Source organism: Mauremys mutica, chromosome 20 (genome assembly GCF_020497125.1).
Source record: "Mauremys mutica isolate MM-2020 ecotype Southern chromosome 20, ASM2049712v1, whole genome shotgun sequence".
Lineage (NCBI taxonomy): Eukaryota > Metazoa > Chordata > Testudines > Geoemydidae > Mauremys > Mauremys mutica.
Window position 1 is genome coordinate 16,108,119 of NC_059091.1, and position 14,523 is coordinate 16,122,641.

Here is a 14,523-nt window from a genome sequence, read left to right on the forward strand (position 1 = left end):
AATCTCTCCATAAAAACAGCATTCTCTTGACTTCCCAATACAAAGCCAACCTGACTGTGTCATGCTCTGGGACCTCCAAAGTGTACTCCACTTAGGGCATAATATTTCAGCTTTGCTCAAGGAAAGCTACTGCTACAATCATGTGAACACTGAAGCTATTGCACGGATTCCTTACAATCCGGACTCATCCATTTGATGCTGCTACAGTGTCAAAAACTATCTAAAAACCTGTCCCATGAAGTACAGAAAGAAAATGGGACTCCTGGGTTTGGTCAAAGAAACAGTAAAGAAATGTCTTGCCCTCTCGGAAAGCACTGAGGTCCCACAATGATTAGTACCGTACTGGAGCCTGAGTGGAACAGAGTCTCCTATGCTTCCATTTCTTATCTAAACCTCGATCAGCTTGTTTATGCCAAAGTGTGTGTGTTTAGGAGAGAGTGAGTGTTAAGTGATATGGCTGTGGGGAAAACCCAGCGATAAGCCTTGTTGCTCTGAAACCAGGGCAAGAGTATGGCAAATCCTTTAAAAGCTATCTCTTGGATTTAAATATTGCTTACTTTATTCTGTTTTATAGTCTCATTACTAGTGTGCTGGGGCAGTGGGATCTCAGAAAAAGAGATTAATCTGGAAAGCTAAAGGCCTATGTTTAGGGCTTCAAAAACTTGAAGTGTAACTAACACACACCCAGCATTATGTAGGTGATAGACACAACTCCAGAGTTAAGACTGAGTTGAGTTTTGCATTTGAACAAGGAACAAAGCCTCTTGATTATGCATAGAGAACACAGCTATCCACCCCAATTTACAGCACTCCCTCCCTGAGTACAAAATCTGCTTTCTGAGAATTTGAGTAAATCTTTTAATTAGTTTGAGTCCGGCTGAATTTTAAAATGGCTCCTTCAAGACCTCTAGCACTTAGGTAATTCCTTCTCCTGAAACTAACAAATCTCTCTCGTGAGAGACTTCTGGGTTGTTGGGTTTTTTTACGCTAATTCCATAATATACACATTTTTGTAACTGCAAAAAAAGTTAATGGGACACTATAGTTTGCAATTGATAATCCCAAAAGCCAGCACATGAAGAGTTTCATACAGCTGTTCCTTTGTGCATAGATAGTATTTTATGTTTTGCTATGTCTTCTGTTGAACTTATGCTTGTAAAGTCTATGACTTTGCACCACAGTAACAGTCTTCATCTCAAAGTCCCTTATGAAGGTGAGTATTATACACCAACCCCACATCCAACCTCCATTTTACAGGTGGGTAGTTAAGGGCACATGGAGGCAAGCTGATTTGCCAAAAGTTACTAAAAAGGTCAGGAATAGAACCCAGGTTTCCTGTCTGCCACTCCTCTACTTTTAACTACTAACTCACACTGCCTCTTGTGAGTTACAGTTGATGTGGGAATCATAAGGCTTAGCTGAGATGCATTAAACCTGTCCCTGGACTATTGTGAGTGGAGAATGTATAACACCTGTGCTCACGTCTCTCAGAACAGAGTTCCTGTTTCCTTCCTGTCCCCTTCCAGGTGTGGATCATGGAAAAAGCCGACTGGTATTGACTCTGGTTATTTGAGAAGCTTCTCTCCAGGCAGGGAATAGCTCACTGTTAGACCCTACATTTAAACCATACATTTCTGGTGGCAAGGCCCCTGTTGTCAGGATACACTTTGATTGTCAGGACCTGCAGCTCAGCTTCAGGAGAAGATAGACACTAATTTCTTTTAGCACTTTATTAATTGTCCTCTAGGTTGTGTCAATTTTCTGAAGTTGTCACGGTGTCTGGTGTTACAGGAATTAGCCAGATAAAGCCCTAAAAAGCAGCACCTCAGGTATGCCACAGTAGCGCTGTAGTGTAGTCACTTGCTAGAGTGATGGAAGGCCTATTCCCATTGCTGTAGTAAATCTACCCCTCCAGAGGTGGCACCTAGAATTCTTCCGTTTTAGCAGTGTTAGGTATACTGCATCTCAGAGGTGTGAATTTTTCATAACTGCAGAGCGACATAGCTAGGTAAACCTAAGTTTTAGATGTAGACCAGGCCTTAGTCTTCCTGCGGCAGAGGCTCTCCTACTGTCGTCTTCCTGTAAACCTCCCCATTTGCATGATACACAAACAAAAACTAACCAGAGAGTATCAGTGGAAAAGGGTTGTCTTGCTGAAAGATCTGCTCTAGATCAACCATGGGCTGGATGCAGGAATTACTGGGTGGTGTTCTCTCGCCTAGGTTATGTAGGAGGTCAAACCAGCTGATCATAATTGTCCCTTTTGACCTTAAAATCTGATTTGTTTGTAAAAACATCTGAACAAATGAAAATAAAAGTGTGGGGGGGGGAGTGGAAATATCTGATGTTCAGGCCCATGGCAAGAGTTTTAAGTTGGATCCAATAGAAGATAAGAACTCGGGACATGTATTTGGATAGGAAAATGCAAGGTATAAAGAGGGTGGTGCAAAAAATGGTGCATTCTGAGTCAGGACTGAACCAAAGGGAGAATTGTGCTGTTGGAGCTGTCATGTCTGTGTGAAATGTAAAGAAGTTTTGGCCCTGGTGGTAACTGAAAACCTCACAATGCCTTTTCTGAGTAAGGATGATAACCTGTCAAGTATCAGAGGGGTAGCCATGTTAGTCTGGATCTGTAAAAGCAGCAAAGAATCCTGTGGCACCTTATAGACTAACAGACGTTTTGCAGCATGAGCTTTCATGGGTGAATACCCACTTCTTCGGATGCAAGTAGTGGAAACTTCCCTCAGATCCCACTGAGGAATACACTAAGAAACTGCATCATCTACTCAGGACACTCCCTACACTAACACCGGAACAAACCAACATACCCTTAGAGCCCCGACCAGGGTTATTCTGTCTACTACCCAAGATCCACAAACCCGGAAATCCTGGACGCCCCATCATCTCGGGCATTGGCACTCTCACTGAAGGACTGTCTGGATATGTGGACTCTCTACTCAGACCCTATGCCACCAGCACTCCCAGCTATCTCCGTGACATCACTGATTTCCTGAGGAAACTACAATGCATTGGTGACCTTCCAGAAAACACCATCCTAGCCACCATGGATGTAGAGGCTCTCTACACAAACATCCCACACATAAATGGAATACAAGCTGTCAGGAATAGTATCCCTGATGATGCCACAGCACAACTGGTTGCTGAGCTCTGTACCTTTATCCTCACACACAACTATTTCATATTTGATGACCATATATATCTCCAGATCAGTGGCACCGCTATGGGCACCCGCATGGCCCCACAATATGCCAATATTTTTATGGCCGACCTGGAACAACGCTTCCTCAGCTCCCGTCCACTCACACCCCTTCTCTACCTATGCTACATTGATGACATCTTCATCATCTGGACCCATGGGAAGGAGACTCTGGAAAAATTCCACCAAGATTTCAACAGCTTCCACCCCACCATCAACCTCAGCCTGGACCAATCTACACGGGAGGTCCACTTTCTAGACAGCACGGTGCAAATAAGTGATGGTCACATTAACACCACCCTATACCGAAAACCTACTGACCGCTATGCCTACCTTCATGCCTCCAGCTTCCATCCCGGGCACACCACAAGATCCATTGTCTACAGCCAAGCACTGAGGTACAACCGCATCTGCTCTAACCCCTCAGACAGAGACCAACACCTACAAAATCTCCACCAAGCATTCTCAAAACTACAGTACCCACACGAGGAAATAAGGAAACAGATCAACAGAGCCAGACGTGTACCCAGAAGCCTCCTACTGCAAGACAAACCCAAGAAAGAAACCAACAGGACTCCACTGGCCATCACATACAGTCCCCAGCTAAAACCCCTCCAACGCATCATCAGGGATCTACAACCCATCCTGGATAATGATCCCACACTTTCACAGGCCTTGGGTGGCAGGCCAGTCCTCGCCCACAGACAACCTGCCAACCTGAAGCATATTCTCACCAGTAACTGCACACCGCCCCATAGTAACTCTAGCTCAGGAACCAATCCATGCAATAAACCTCGATGCCAACTCTGCCCACATATCTACACCAGCGACACCATCACAGGACCTAACCAGATCAGCCACACCATCACTGGTTCATTCACCTGCACGTCCACCAATGTAATATACGCCATCATATGCCAGCAATGCCCCTCTGCTATGTACATCGCCCAAACTGGACAGTCTCTAAGGAAAAGGATAAATGGACACAAATCAGATATTAGGAATGGCAATATACAAAAACCTGTAGGAGAACACTTCAACCTTCCTGGCCACACAATAGCAGATCTTAAGGTGGCCATCCTACAGCAAAAAAACCTTCAGAACCAGACTTCAAAGAGAAACTGCTGAGCTCCAGTTCATCTGCAAATTTGACACCATCAGTTCAGGATTAAACAAAGACTGTGAATGGCTTGCCAACTACAGAACCAGTTTCTCCTCCCTTGGTTTTCACACCTCTACTGCTAGAACAGGGCCTCATCCTCCCTGATTGAACTAACCTGGTTATCTCTAGCTTGCTTCTTGCTTGCATATATATACCTGCCCCTGGAAATTTCCACTACTTGCATCCGAAGAAGTGGGTATTCACCCACGAAAGCTCATGCTGCAAAACGACTGTTAGTCTATAAGGTGCCACAGGATTCTTTGCTGATGATAACCTGAGTGTCTTGGTCAAATTCCAACTGGGGAATTATTCTGCCTCCCTGAATTTCCCCCCACTCCACTTTCAAGTGGTTATTGTATTCTTCACTTCCTGCCCTAGCCTATTGTGCTCAGTTAAACAGCGGCCAGTATCACCTGGCAGAAGGCTGTGCTTAAGTGGCAGGCAAAGCGATCTTTGCTGATTGCTTGTAAAGCACTTTGAGATTTTTCTGCTATGGAAGGTGCTAGGCAAATGTGAGCTCCTCCTTGCTAGAGGTAAACTTAGCTAGGATGATGTTTGGTTGCCCATGATTTATCCTCTCCACTTGTTCAGTGTTCTTCACGATCTATATCCTTCCAAGTACGTACTATAGCTCTCCTCCCTTAGGCTGTTGTTGCCTTTCTCTGTCCTGGGGACTGCTCTCATATCTAGCAGTCAAATGCAAGAAACATATTAGGTATAGATCTAGAGACTTTTTGTACCTTTTCACCTCTTCCTGCTCTGGGATAGCTGATGCAGTAGCAATGGTGCCTGCCTGTTTGACTGATCTGCACCTTAATTTAAAAGAGCAGAATGCTAATCATGAAGAAACAGAAAACAGATGTTATGCTGCCTTACCCAAACCCATGTGTCATTTTCCATAGGCACAGCACTGAACTGCAGTAGTATTGCAGGAGCAAATGTGCATTTGTATCATTTGTTAATCTGCTGCCCTGTGGACATTCAACACAGAGCCTGTTGGTGGACTTTTGCCTCTATGGCTGGAAAGCAACTGGAAGAAGTGGATGTTAAGGAGGAGATGCCTGGTGGAGAACAGAGAGATTATCCCCGCTCAGAGGGCTGGATGGTTTGAACTAATCTCAGCTGACTGCTGGATTGTTCAAAGATAACCCAAACCAGTGTTTAAAAGGGAGCTGCCCCCATTTTGCTTAGAGATAAATAAACCCATCACTACTTAGCTAATGTGAGTGAACCTGAAGGTCTTATGCAGCAGAGAGAGCTTCTTCATAGCTAAACTCAGGGGCAGCCCTGTCGTTTTTGTAATGTCTGTTTGTTTGCAGCCCAAGCATTGATGGACTAAAGCTTTTCAAAGATTGATTGGATGGTTAATAAGAGAGCATGCAAATATCAGTTGGTGCTTAGAGCTAACCATGATCCCAGGCTTCCCATTCATGTGCACAGCAGTGGTCCTCTGTGATTAAGCATCACCTGTTGAAAGTGGAATGCCACTTACACAAAGCCAGCCCCTACACGCGTATCCGTTTGGAAAGGATATCGGTTGTGCTGTGCTTTTCCTGGAGGTTTTCTTTGATGTTTTCATGGATCACTGGGTCAGTGGTTTTAATTTGTGCAGAGTACTCACCTTTCTTGCCACCAGCTGCTCTAGCTGGAGCCTTCTAGGTGTGGCTTGTTGGTGGCTACCTGCTTGTAGTGACAAGGGAAAGTCACAGTCATGTCTGTCTGTCCCTGAGACCAGTATATCTGTTTGGAGCCTACATATTCCAAGGATATGTCTTCCTGTCATACCTGCATTCTATGAGGTACCCCCTGAGAAAAGAAAGTCTCAGCACTTGTGTGTCTGTGTGCACATGCACAGGACTCTTTCACCTCCCTTCTCCAAACTCCCCCTGCAGGCTTCATGCTGAACTGCCTCAAGGAGGAAGGCTCCACCACCTTCAGTCATGATTCTCCCTTTGGCCCAGCCCTAGCTTGTCTATCTGAAGGTCTTTTTCTCCATTTTTGTAAGCCTCGCCACCCTCTCAAGCTCCACCTGCAGGCTTAATTTTAAGCTCTTCTATCCTGCTGCTTCTGTTAACCTGTATGGGAGGGCCACAGCTGCGCAATCTAAAGCCATAGAAAGCCTGTCCTTGGTTACTGTGCGAGCATTACAAGCCTGTCCTGTTAGGCATCCAGCAGTGTAGTCTGTTCCTAACACAGTGAGATCAGAAGGGATCCTTTTTAGTTGTTTCACTCATACTGAATCACAGTCATTCACGAGATCTGCAATGCATCCATGGGAGGGTAGCTCATGACTTAGCAATGACCCAGTGCTAACTCTTGCACACCTATTTCTGTTAGTACTTCATGCTCTTCCGCCACGGTTTCCATTACGCCAGAGGCTGGAGTGCAGGTTCCCGCTGTTTCTCTCGGTCAGTCTCCTGCTCAGTGTGAGGAATGGAAAGTTACTCATGAGAGCAGAGAGTGACCTGAGCTGCTTTGCCTGCCCAGGTTTTGTTTAAACAGGGTGTGCAGTGACCTTTCATGGCAAGTGTGTGCACATGAAAACCAAGTTGGCAACTGTGAGAAGCTGCCACCTCTGCTGATCTGGGCTCTTTCCCTCAGAAATTTACTCCTTCCACTGATTTGGATTTCCAGATAAGTACCAAATATAGCCTACAATTCTGTGAACTGGACTCAGACTACGAGGACCCTGTGAATTTATGGTCAGTATATCCCAGACAATTCACTTCTTCCATAGCCCCTACAAAATTAAGAAATCTAATCTAAGATTAAGGTCAGGCTTGACAAAGCCCTGGCTGGGTGATTTAGTTGGGGATTGGCCCTGCTTTGAGCAGGGGGTTGGACTAGATGACCTCCTGAGGTCCCTTCCAATCCTGATATTCTGTGATTCTATTATGATGTCATAGAATTTCTTCCTGGCTCCATATCTCCCAGTTCACCTAATCTTGCAGTGAAGTACGCTCTCCTGGCTCTGGCTGTATGTCTCAGAGGCGAGGCCTTGACTCCTTTTAGCCCCACGTAGAAGGCCCTTAGCTTAGTAGCACTCCATGAACATCTCAGTCTGTTTGCAGGGGGGAGGGGAGCATGGAGTGAATGGGCTGCAGCCTCAACAAAAGTGGATATGATGTTTTTAATTGTGCATAATGAACTAAAAATATTCCAAGAACTTGAAGGAGTCCAGTTGTTTGACTTAGTTTGCACACCACTGGCATGAGAACACTGTGGTCCCAAGATCTGACTAAACTGCAACTTTTTTTTTCTCCCCATAGATTCATAGATGTTAAGGCCAGAAAAGACCATTATGATCATCTAGTCTGATCTCCTGCATAGCACAGGTCAGAGAGCTTCACCTAATTTTTTTGCATTCAGTCCATAACTTCTAGTTGAGCTAAAATGGATCTTTTAGAAAGACATTCAGTCTTGACTTCAAGACTGCAAGTGATGGAGAATTATTAAGTTATTCCAATGGTTAATTCCCCGCACTGTTAAAAATTGGAACCTTTTTTTCTAGTTTGAATTTGTCTAGCTTCAACTTCCAGCCATTGGATTTCATTGTGCCTTTTTTCTGCTAGATCAAAGAGCCCTCTGCTTATCAGAAATCTCCCCTCCGTGTAGGTACTTGTAGACCATGTTCAAGTCCATCTCTTAACTTTCTATTCAATAAACTAAATAGATTGAGCATCTTCAGTCTCTCGCTCTAAGGCAGTTTTTTCATACATCACAAATCATTCTTAATTCTCTTTCCAGTTTTTCAAATTCTCCTCAAGTTTGGACACCAGAGTGTACATAGGGTTCAGTAATGGTCTCATAATGTTGTATAACACTAGTCCTGCTTATTTCCCTGTTTATACATCTGAGGATGGTGTTCATTCTTTGAGCTACAGCATCACACTGGGAGCTCATGTTCAGTTGATTTCCACCATGACTTCAGAGTCTCTTTCAGAGTCACTGCTTTCCAGAATACAGCAGCATCCTACAAGTATGACTTATGGTTTTTTTTCCTAGATGTGGCTGTTTTTAAATGCATGTTGCTCAAATGAACCCATCTTACCAAGTTATCCAGCTCAATCTGTACAACTGACCTGTCCCCAGGGCCGGCTCCAGGCACCAGCCTAGCAAGCAGGTGCCTGGGGCAGCACGTCCGGCCATTCGGCAGCAATTCGGCGGCGGGGCTGTCACTCCCTCTCGGAGTGCTGCCGAATTGCCGCCGTAGAAGAAGCGGCGGTAGAGCTACCACCGGGTTGCCACCGATCGCAATCATGGTTTTTTTTTTATTATTTTTATTTTTGCTGCTTGGGGTGGCAAAAACACTAGAGCTGGCCCTGCCTGTCCCCATCATTATTTACCACTCCACTGTTTTTTGTGTAATGTTCTGCATCATAGATATAAAATATTGAATAGCACTGGGCCAATCACCAATCCTTGTAGGCCCCCACTAGAGATTATTGGATTTTGATTTCCCATTTAGAATTCCTTTTTGCAACCTATCACTTCCCTCGTTTTAATCCTTTTTATGTAGGTTGCATTGATTTATATTTATATAGTGCTAATTTTTACCAGAATATCATATGGGACTAAATACTTACAGATGTCTAAGCGTATTGTGTCAGTTACCTTTTATCAACTAAAATTATACTCTCATAAAACAAAAATCAAGATTGTTCTGTTTAAAAAAAAAAAAGTTGACTGGCATTATTTATGCTAGCATCTTTTAATCCTTCGCTGCCTTACCATGCCTTTTAATCCCATATCTGCCTTACCATGATTTCGTCCAAGATTGATGTCAGACTGCCAAGTCTAAAGTTTTCTATATCCATCCAAGTTTTTACCCTTTTTACACGTTAGTTTTTTTTCCAGGCCTCTGGAACTTCCGGTATGTTCCATGACGTGTTAATGAACATCAATGGTTCAGAGAACTCCTTAGCCAATTCTTTTAATACTCTTGGGTGCAAGTTATCCACTCCTGCAGCTTTAAAAATGTTTTACTTTAAAAGTTTCTGTTTAACGTCTTCCTTAGTTACTAATGGAACAAAGTATTTCATTATTACTGTCAGATACATAATCCAGCTTCTTTCTGAATTCAGAATAGAAATGTTTATTGCATTCTTTGGCCTTTTCTGCATCATGCTGATAATTTTATCCTTGTCTAGTATCATACTTGTATTACTGCTAGGATTTCATTCATTTCTGTTATATTTTGAAGAACACTACTAGCCATAAATACCTTTAGCTTCCCTTATCCACTATCTGCATTGCCTAACTGCTGATTTGTATTAATTGCTTTCAGCTTCCTGTACTCCTGAGGGAATTATGCACCAAAAATTAAAATTCTGTGCACAACATTTTAAAATTCTGCAAAATGCTGCATATTTTATTTTTCAAAATAACCCAATATAATCACATCAGTTTCAGTTATTTTGGTAATTTATTTCAAAATACCTGTCAACAAGTATGTCGCTAACAATATAGACAACCAAAAAAGATTCAAGAAATGTTTTTTGACAAACAGATTCCTTACTAGGCATATTAATACAGAACTCTGAGTAATAATTCATTTAAACTACAATACAGAACTGTATTTCCCGCACCCCTCAGAAGCAGTGCAAAGGCTTGGCGAATACAGAGGGAAGTAATTGCTGGGAAGGAGTCTGGGTGTGAACTTGGAAGGTTGTTGGATATGGGTGGAAAAAGTATGGAACAGGGAGTTGTTTTTGTTTTGGTTTGGGTGGGTTTCGGCGGGTGGGAGATTGTTAAGGAAGCTTTGCCCATGCAGACTCTGGCTGACCCCTAGCCTCTCCCATTCAGTCAGGCACATCAGCACCCGTCCCAATGTGTCCTTGCACCCCCTCCCCCCATCCCTATGTGTCTCTGTGACCCCACTCAGCATCCCCCTGCATCTCCTCCCCCTATCCCCTTAGAATAATAGAACTGGAAGGGACCTCGAGAAGTCATCTAGTCCAGTCCAGTCCCCTGCACTCAAGGCAGGCACTCAAGTATTATCTCTAGACCAGGCCTGACAGGTGTTTGTCTAACCTGCTCTTTCAAATCTCCAATGATGGAGATTCCACAACCTCCCTAGGTAATTTATTCCAGTGCTTAACCACTCTGACAGTTAGGAAGTTTTTCTTAATGTCCAACCTAAACTGACCTTGCTGCAATTTAAGCCCATTGCTTCTTGTCCTATCCTCAGAGGTTAAGAAGAACAATTTTTCTCCCTCCTTCATGTAACAACTTTTTATGTACTTGAAAACTGTTATCATATCCCCTCTCAGTCTTCTCCAGACTAAACAAACCCAATTTTTTCAATCTTCCCTCATAGGCCATGTTTTCTAGACTTTTAGTCATTTTTGTTGCTCTTCTCTGGACTTTCTCCAATTTGTCCACATTTTTCCTGAAATGTGGCACCCATAACTGGATACAGTACTCCAGTTGAGGCCTAATCAGCATGGAGTAGAGCAGAAGAATTACTACTTGTGTCTTGCTTACAATACTCCTGCTAATACATCCTAGAATGATGTTTGCTTTTTTGCAACAGTGTTACACTGACTCATATTTAGTTTGTGATCCACTATAACCCCCAGATCCCTTTCCACAGTACTCCTTCCTAGGTAGTCATTTCCCATTTTGTATGTGTGTCACTGATTGTTCCTTCCTAAGTGGAGTACTTTGCATTTGTCCTTATTGAATTTCATCCTATTTATTTCAGACCATTTCTTCAGTTAATTTTGAATTTTAATAGGTATATCTCCATATATTTATTTATCTCGGAACTGGAAGGGATCCTGAAAGATCATCGAGTCCAGCTCCCTGCCTTCGCTAGCAGGACCAAGTACTGATTTTTGCCCCAGATCCTTAAGTGGCCCCCTCAAGGATTGAACTTACAACCCTGGGTTTAGCAGGCCAATGCTCAAACCACTGAGCTATCCTTCCCCCATCCTCTAAAGCACTTGCAACCTCTCCCAGCTTGGTATCCTCCACAAACTTTATAAGTGTACTCTGTATGCTATTATCTAAATCATTGATGAAGATATTGAACAGAACCGATCCCTGTAGGATCCCACTCATTATGCCCTTCCAGCATAACTGTAAACTACTGATAACTGCTCTCTGGGAATGATTTTCCAACCAGTTATGCACTCACCTTATCTGACAAAGTGGGTATTCACCCACGAAAGCTCATGCTCCAATACATCTGTTAGTCTATAAGGTGCCACAGGACTCTTTGCTGCTTTTTCATCTAGGTTGTATTTCCCTAGTTTGTTTTTGAGGTCGTCATATGAGACAGTATCAAAAGCCTTACTAAAGTCAAGATATACCACATCTACTGCTTCTCCCCCCTCCACCCCCCCATCCACAAGGCTTGTTATCCTGTCAAAGAAAGCTATCAGGATGGTTTGACATGATTTTTTTTTTCTTGACAAATCCATGCTGACTGTTGCTTATCACCTCATTATCTTTAGGTGTTTGCAAATTGATTGCTTAATTATTTGCTCCATTATCTTTCCGGGTACAGAAGTTAAGCTGACTGGTCTGTAATTCCCCAGGGTGTCCTTATTTCCCTTTTTATAGATGGGCACTATATTTGCCCTTTTCCAGTCTTCTGGAATGTCTCCTGTTTTTCATGACTTTTCAAAGATAATGGCTAATGGCTCAGATATCTCCTCATTCAGCTCCTTGATTATTCTAGGATGCATTTAATCAGGCCCTTGTGATTTGAAGACAACTAACTTGTCTAACGGTACGTCTGTACTACCCACCAGATTGGCGGGTAGTAATCAATCTGTCGGGGATCAATTTATCGCGTCTCATCTAGACGCAATAAATTGATCTGCAAATCGATGCCCGTACTCCACCTTGGCAGGAGGAGTAAGCAGCGTCAACGGGGGAGGCCACGGCAGTCGACTCGTCGCTGTGAGGACGGCCAGGTAAGTCGAACTAAGATACGTCAACTTTAGCTATGCAAATAGCATAGCTGAAGTTGCATATCTTAGATCGATTTCCCCCCTTCCCCCTAGTGTAGACCAGCCCTTAGTAATTTTTGACTTGTTCTTTCCCTATTTTAGACTGATTTTACCTAATTTCACTGGCATTCACTATGTTAGACGTCCAATTGCCACCAACCTTCTTGGTGAAAACCAAAACAAAGAAGTCATTAAGTCTGCCATTTCCACATTTTCTGCACCTCCTCTCCCCCGTCCCCATGTATCTCTGTGCCCCCACTCATCTGTCCCCCTTCTCCCATGTAGCCCTGCACTCTCTTCCCCCTATCCCCATGTGCCTGTGCCCTCACTCAGCCCCCTTCCCTCATGTGGCCCTGCACCTCCACTCCCATTCAGTCTGTCCTCCCCGACTATCCCGTATGATGCCCTGTGTGTTACCTCCAGCAGCCCTATGTGCCCCACGCTGTCAGTATCCCATAACCTGTCTCCTGACCTGGCCCGACAAGTGCTGTGAAGAACGCACTGCAGGTTCTTTCTCTGCCCTATGGTATCTGGGGCTGGCTGGGAGCAGCTACTCTGTTCTAGTGCCACAGCACACTCTGGTGAGCAAAAGGCAGAACTTCCTGGCAGAAGCTATTTTCTGCATAAAAAATTAAAAATATGCACAGCACATGAATTACGCGCACATGCAGTGGCGCAGAATTCCCCCAGGTGTACTATATATAAATATATCAAATGTTATATTTTAATTTATTCTTTCATTTCCCCCCTTCAAATAGAATTATTTTTTTTATTTTAGTGAAAGAACCCTATCATGATTGCAGAATTGTGGTTTGAGGGCATCTAATAAAGTATTGTAAGACAATTCCCAGTTATTACTCTCACTTGATATATTCCAATACATTTTTTGTTAGAAAGTTTTCTATAATGTTTAGAAAATAATTCTTCTTCCACAAACACCCACCCCTCTCCCACTCCATGCAAGAGCATCCACATCTCACCCTTCCCCGGACCCTTCCTACTTGGCTGACTGCTATCTGTTTAAAGAAACAGTGCACATGTACTCATAGCCTCTCACTTTTTTTTCCCTATATAAAAACATCTTTTAAAAGATTTAATGTTTATAAACAAATTGTAGAGGCCAGGTGAGTCACCAGCTTCCTCATCTCCTAGCCCTGAACTGATTCCCTTGTGTTATCGAGTCTCAAAAGTATAACAGTGGCCAGCTCTTGCAATATTGTGCATTTTTAAAGCTTTCTCCAGATCTCCTGGTATCTGGCAGGAATCTTATGAATTTTTGCCCTTGCTCAAAATAGCCAACATACCATTTCTTGCAATGGGACCGAAGCTACAGGCTCCTCGCTGTCAAATTGGTTGCCATTTACATATAGCCTTTGCAGGTGTAGGAGGTAGGGTTACCTCCTGGCTGGTATTTGACCGGCTTGGCTGGTTTTGTATGGATTTGCTAGTTGCCAGAAAAATAATTTAAGCTGCCAGGTTTGTTTATGTGGGTCTAAAGATTTGCATTATCATCACAATAATGGGACATCTAATGTTAAAAGCTTGTGTCCAGCTAAAGATACTGCAGTGTTCCCACTTCCACAGTTAAAGCAATAACAGATCAGAACTGTTGAAAATATAGCTGCTGTCTGCCCACCAACATACAAGTGCCCTTTTGGTGTATGTGTGAGAGAGGGTTTGAGTCACATGAGAGCGAGGAGGTGTGCAATGTTATCAATCTTATCTCTGTGTTCTCTCACTAGATACTATAAGTGGCTGTTGAAGTGGGGATTGCGGAGTTGCCTTGTGGTTGGGGTTGTGGTAGACTTGCCTTGTGGGGCGGGAGGGGTGTGCTGGTTTTTTTGCATTTCAAGAGTGGTAACTCTAGGTGGAGGTGAGGCTGCCCCAGTCAACATGGCTGCCTCCTCCCATTATTTTCAATGAGACTGAAGACTGGCTGACCTCAGAAGATGGCTGCCACCTGGACTCTATATTTAAGAAATGAAACTGGGAACTGGTGGGGAATCGGGGGGGAGGGAGCAGAGAAGGTAGACTGGGTGTCTAGTGAATGGGAAGCAGGGAGATGGAGAGAGGCTAGGTGGATGGGGAAGATGACAGGAGAATACTAGGGGAGGATGTGGGAGGAATATGAGGGCAGCTCTTGTACTCCAGGAGCTAGCAGAAGGAAGTCCCTTCCAAGAGGC

At 43.7% G+C, this 14,523-nt stretch overlaps 1 protein-coding gene across 6 annotated transcripts in view; it reads left to right on the top strand.

Moving 5' to 3' along the window:
* WIZ (WIZ zinc finger) overlaps positions 1 to 14,523 on the top strand; it is a 172,115-nt gene that overhangs the window by 118,474 nt on the left and 39,118 nt on the right. The window lies entirely within an intron of this gene.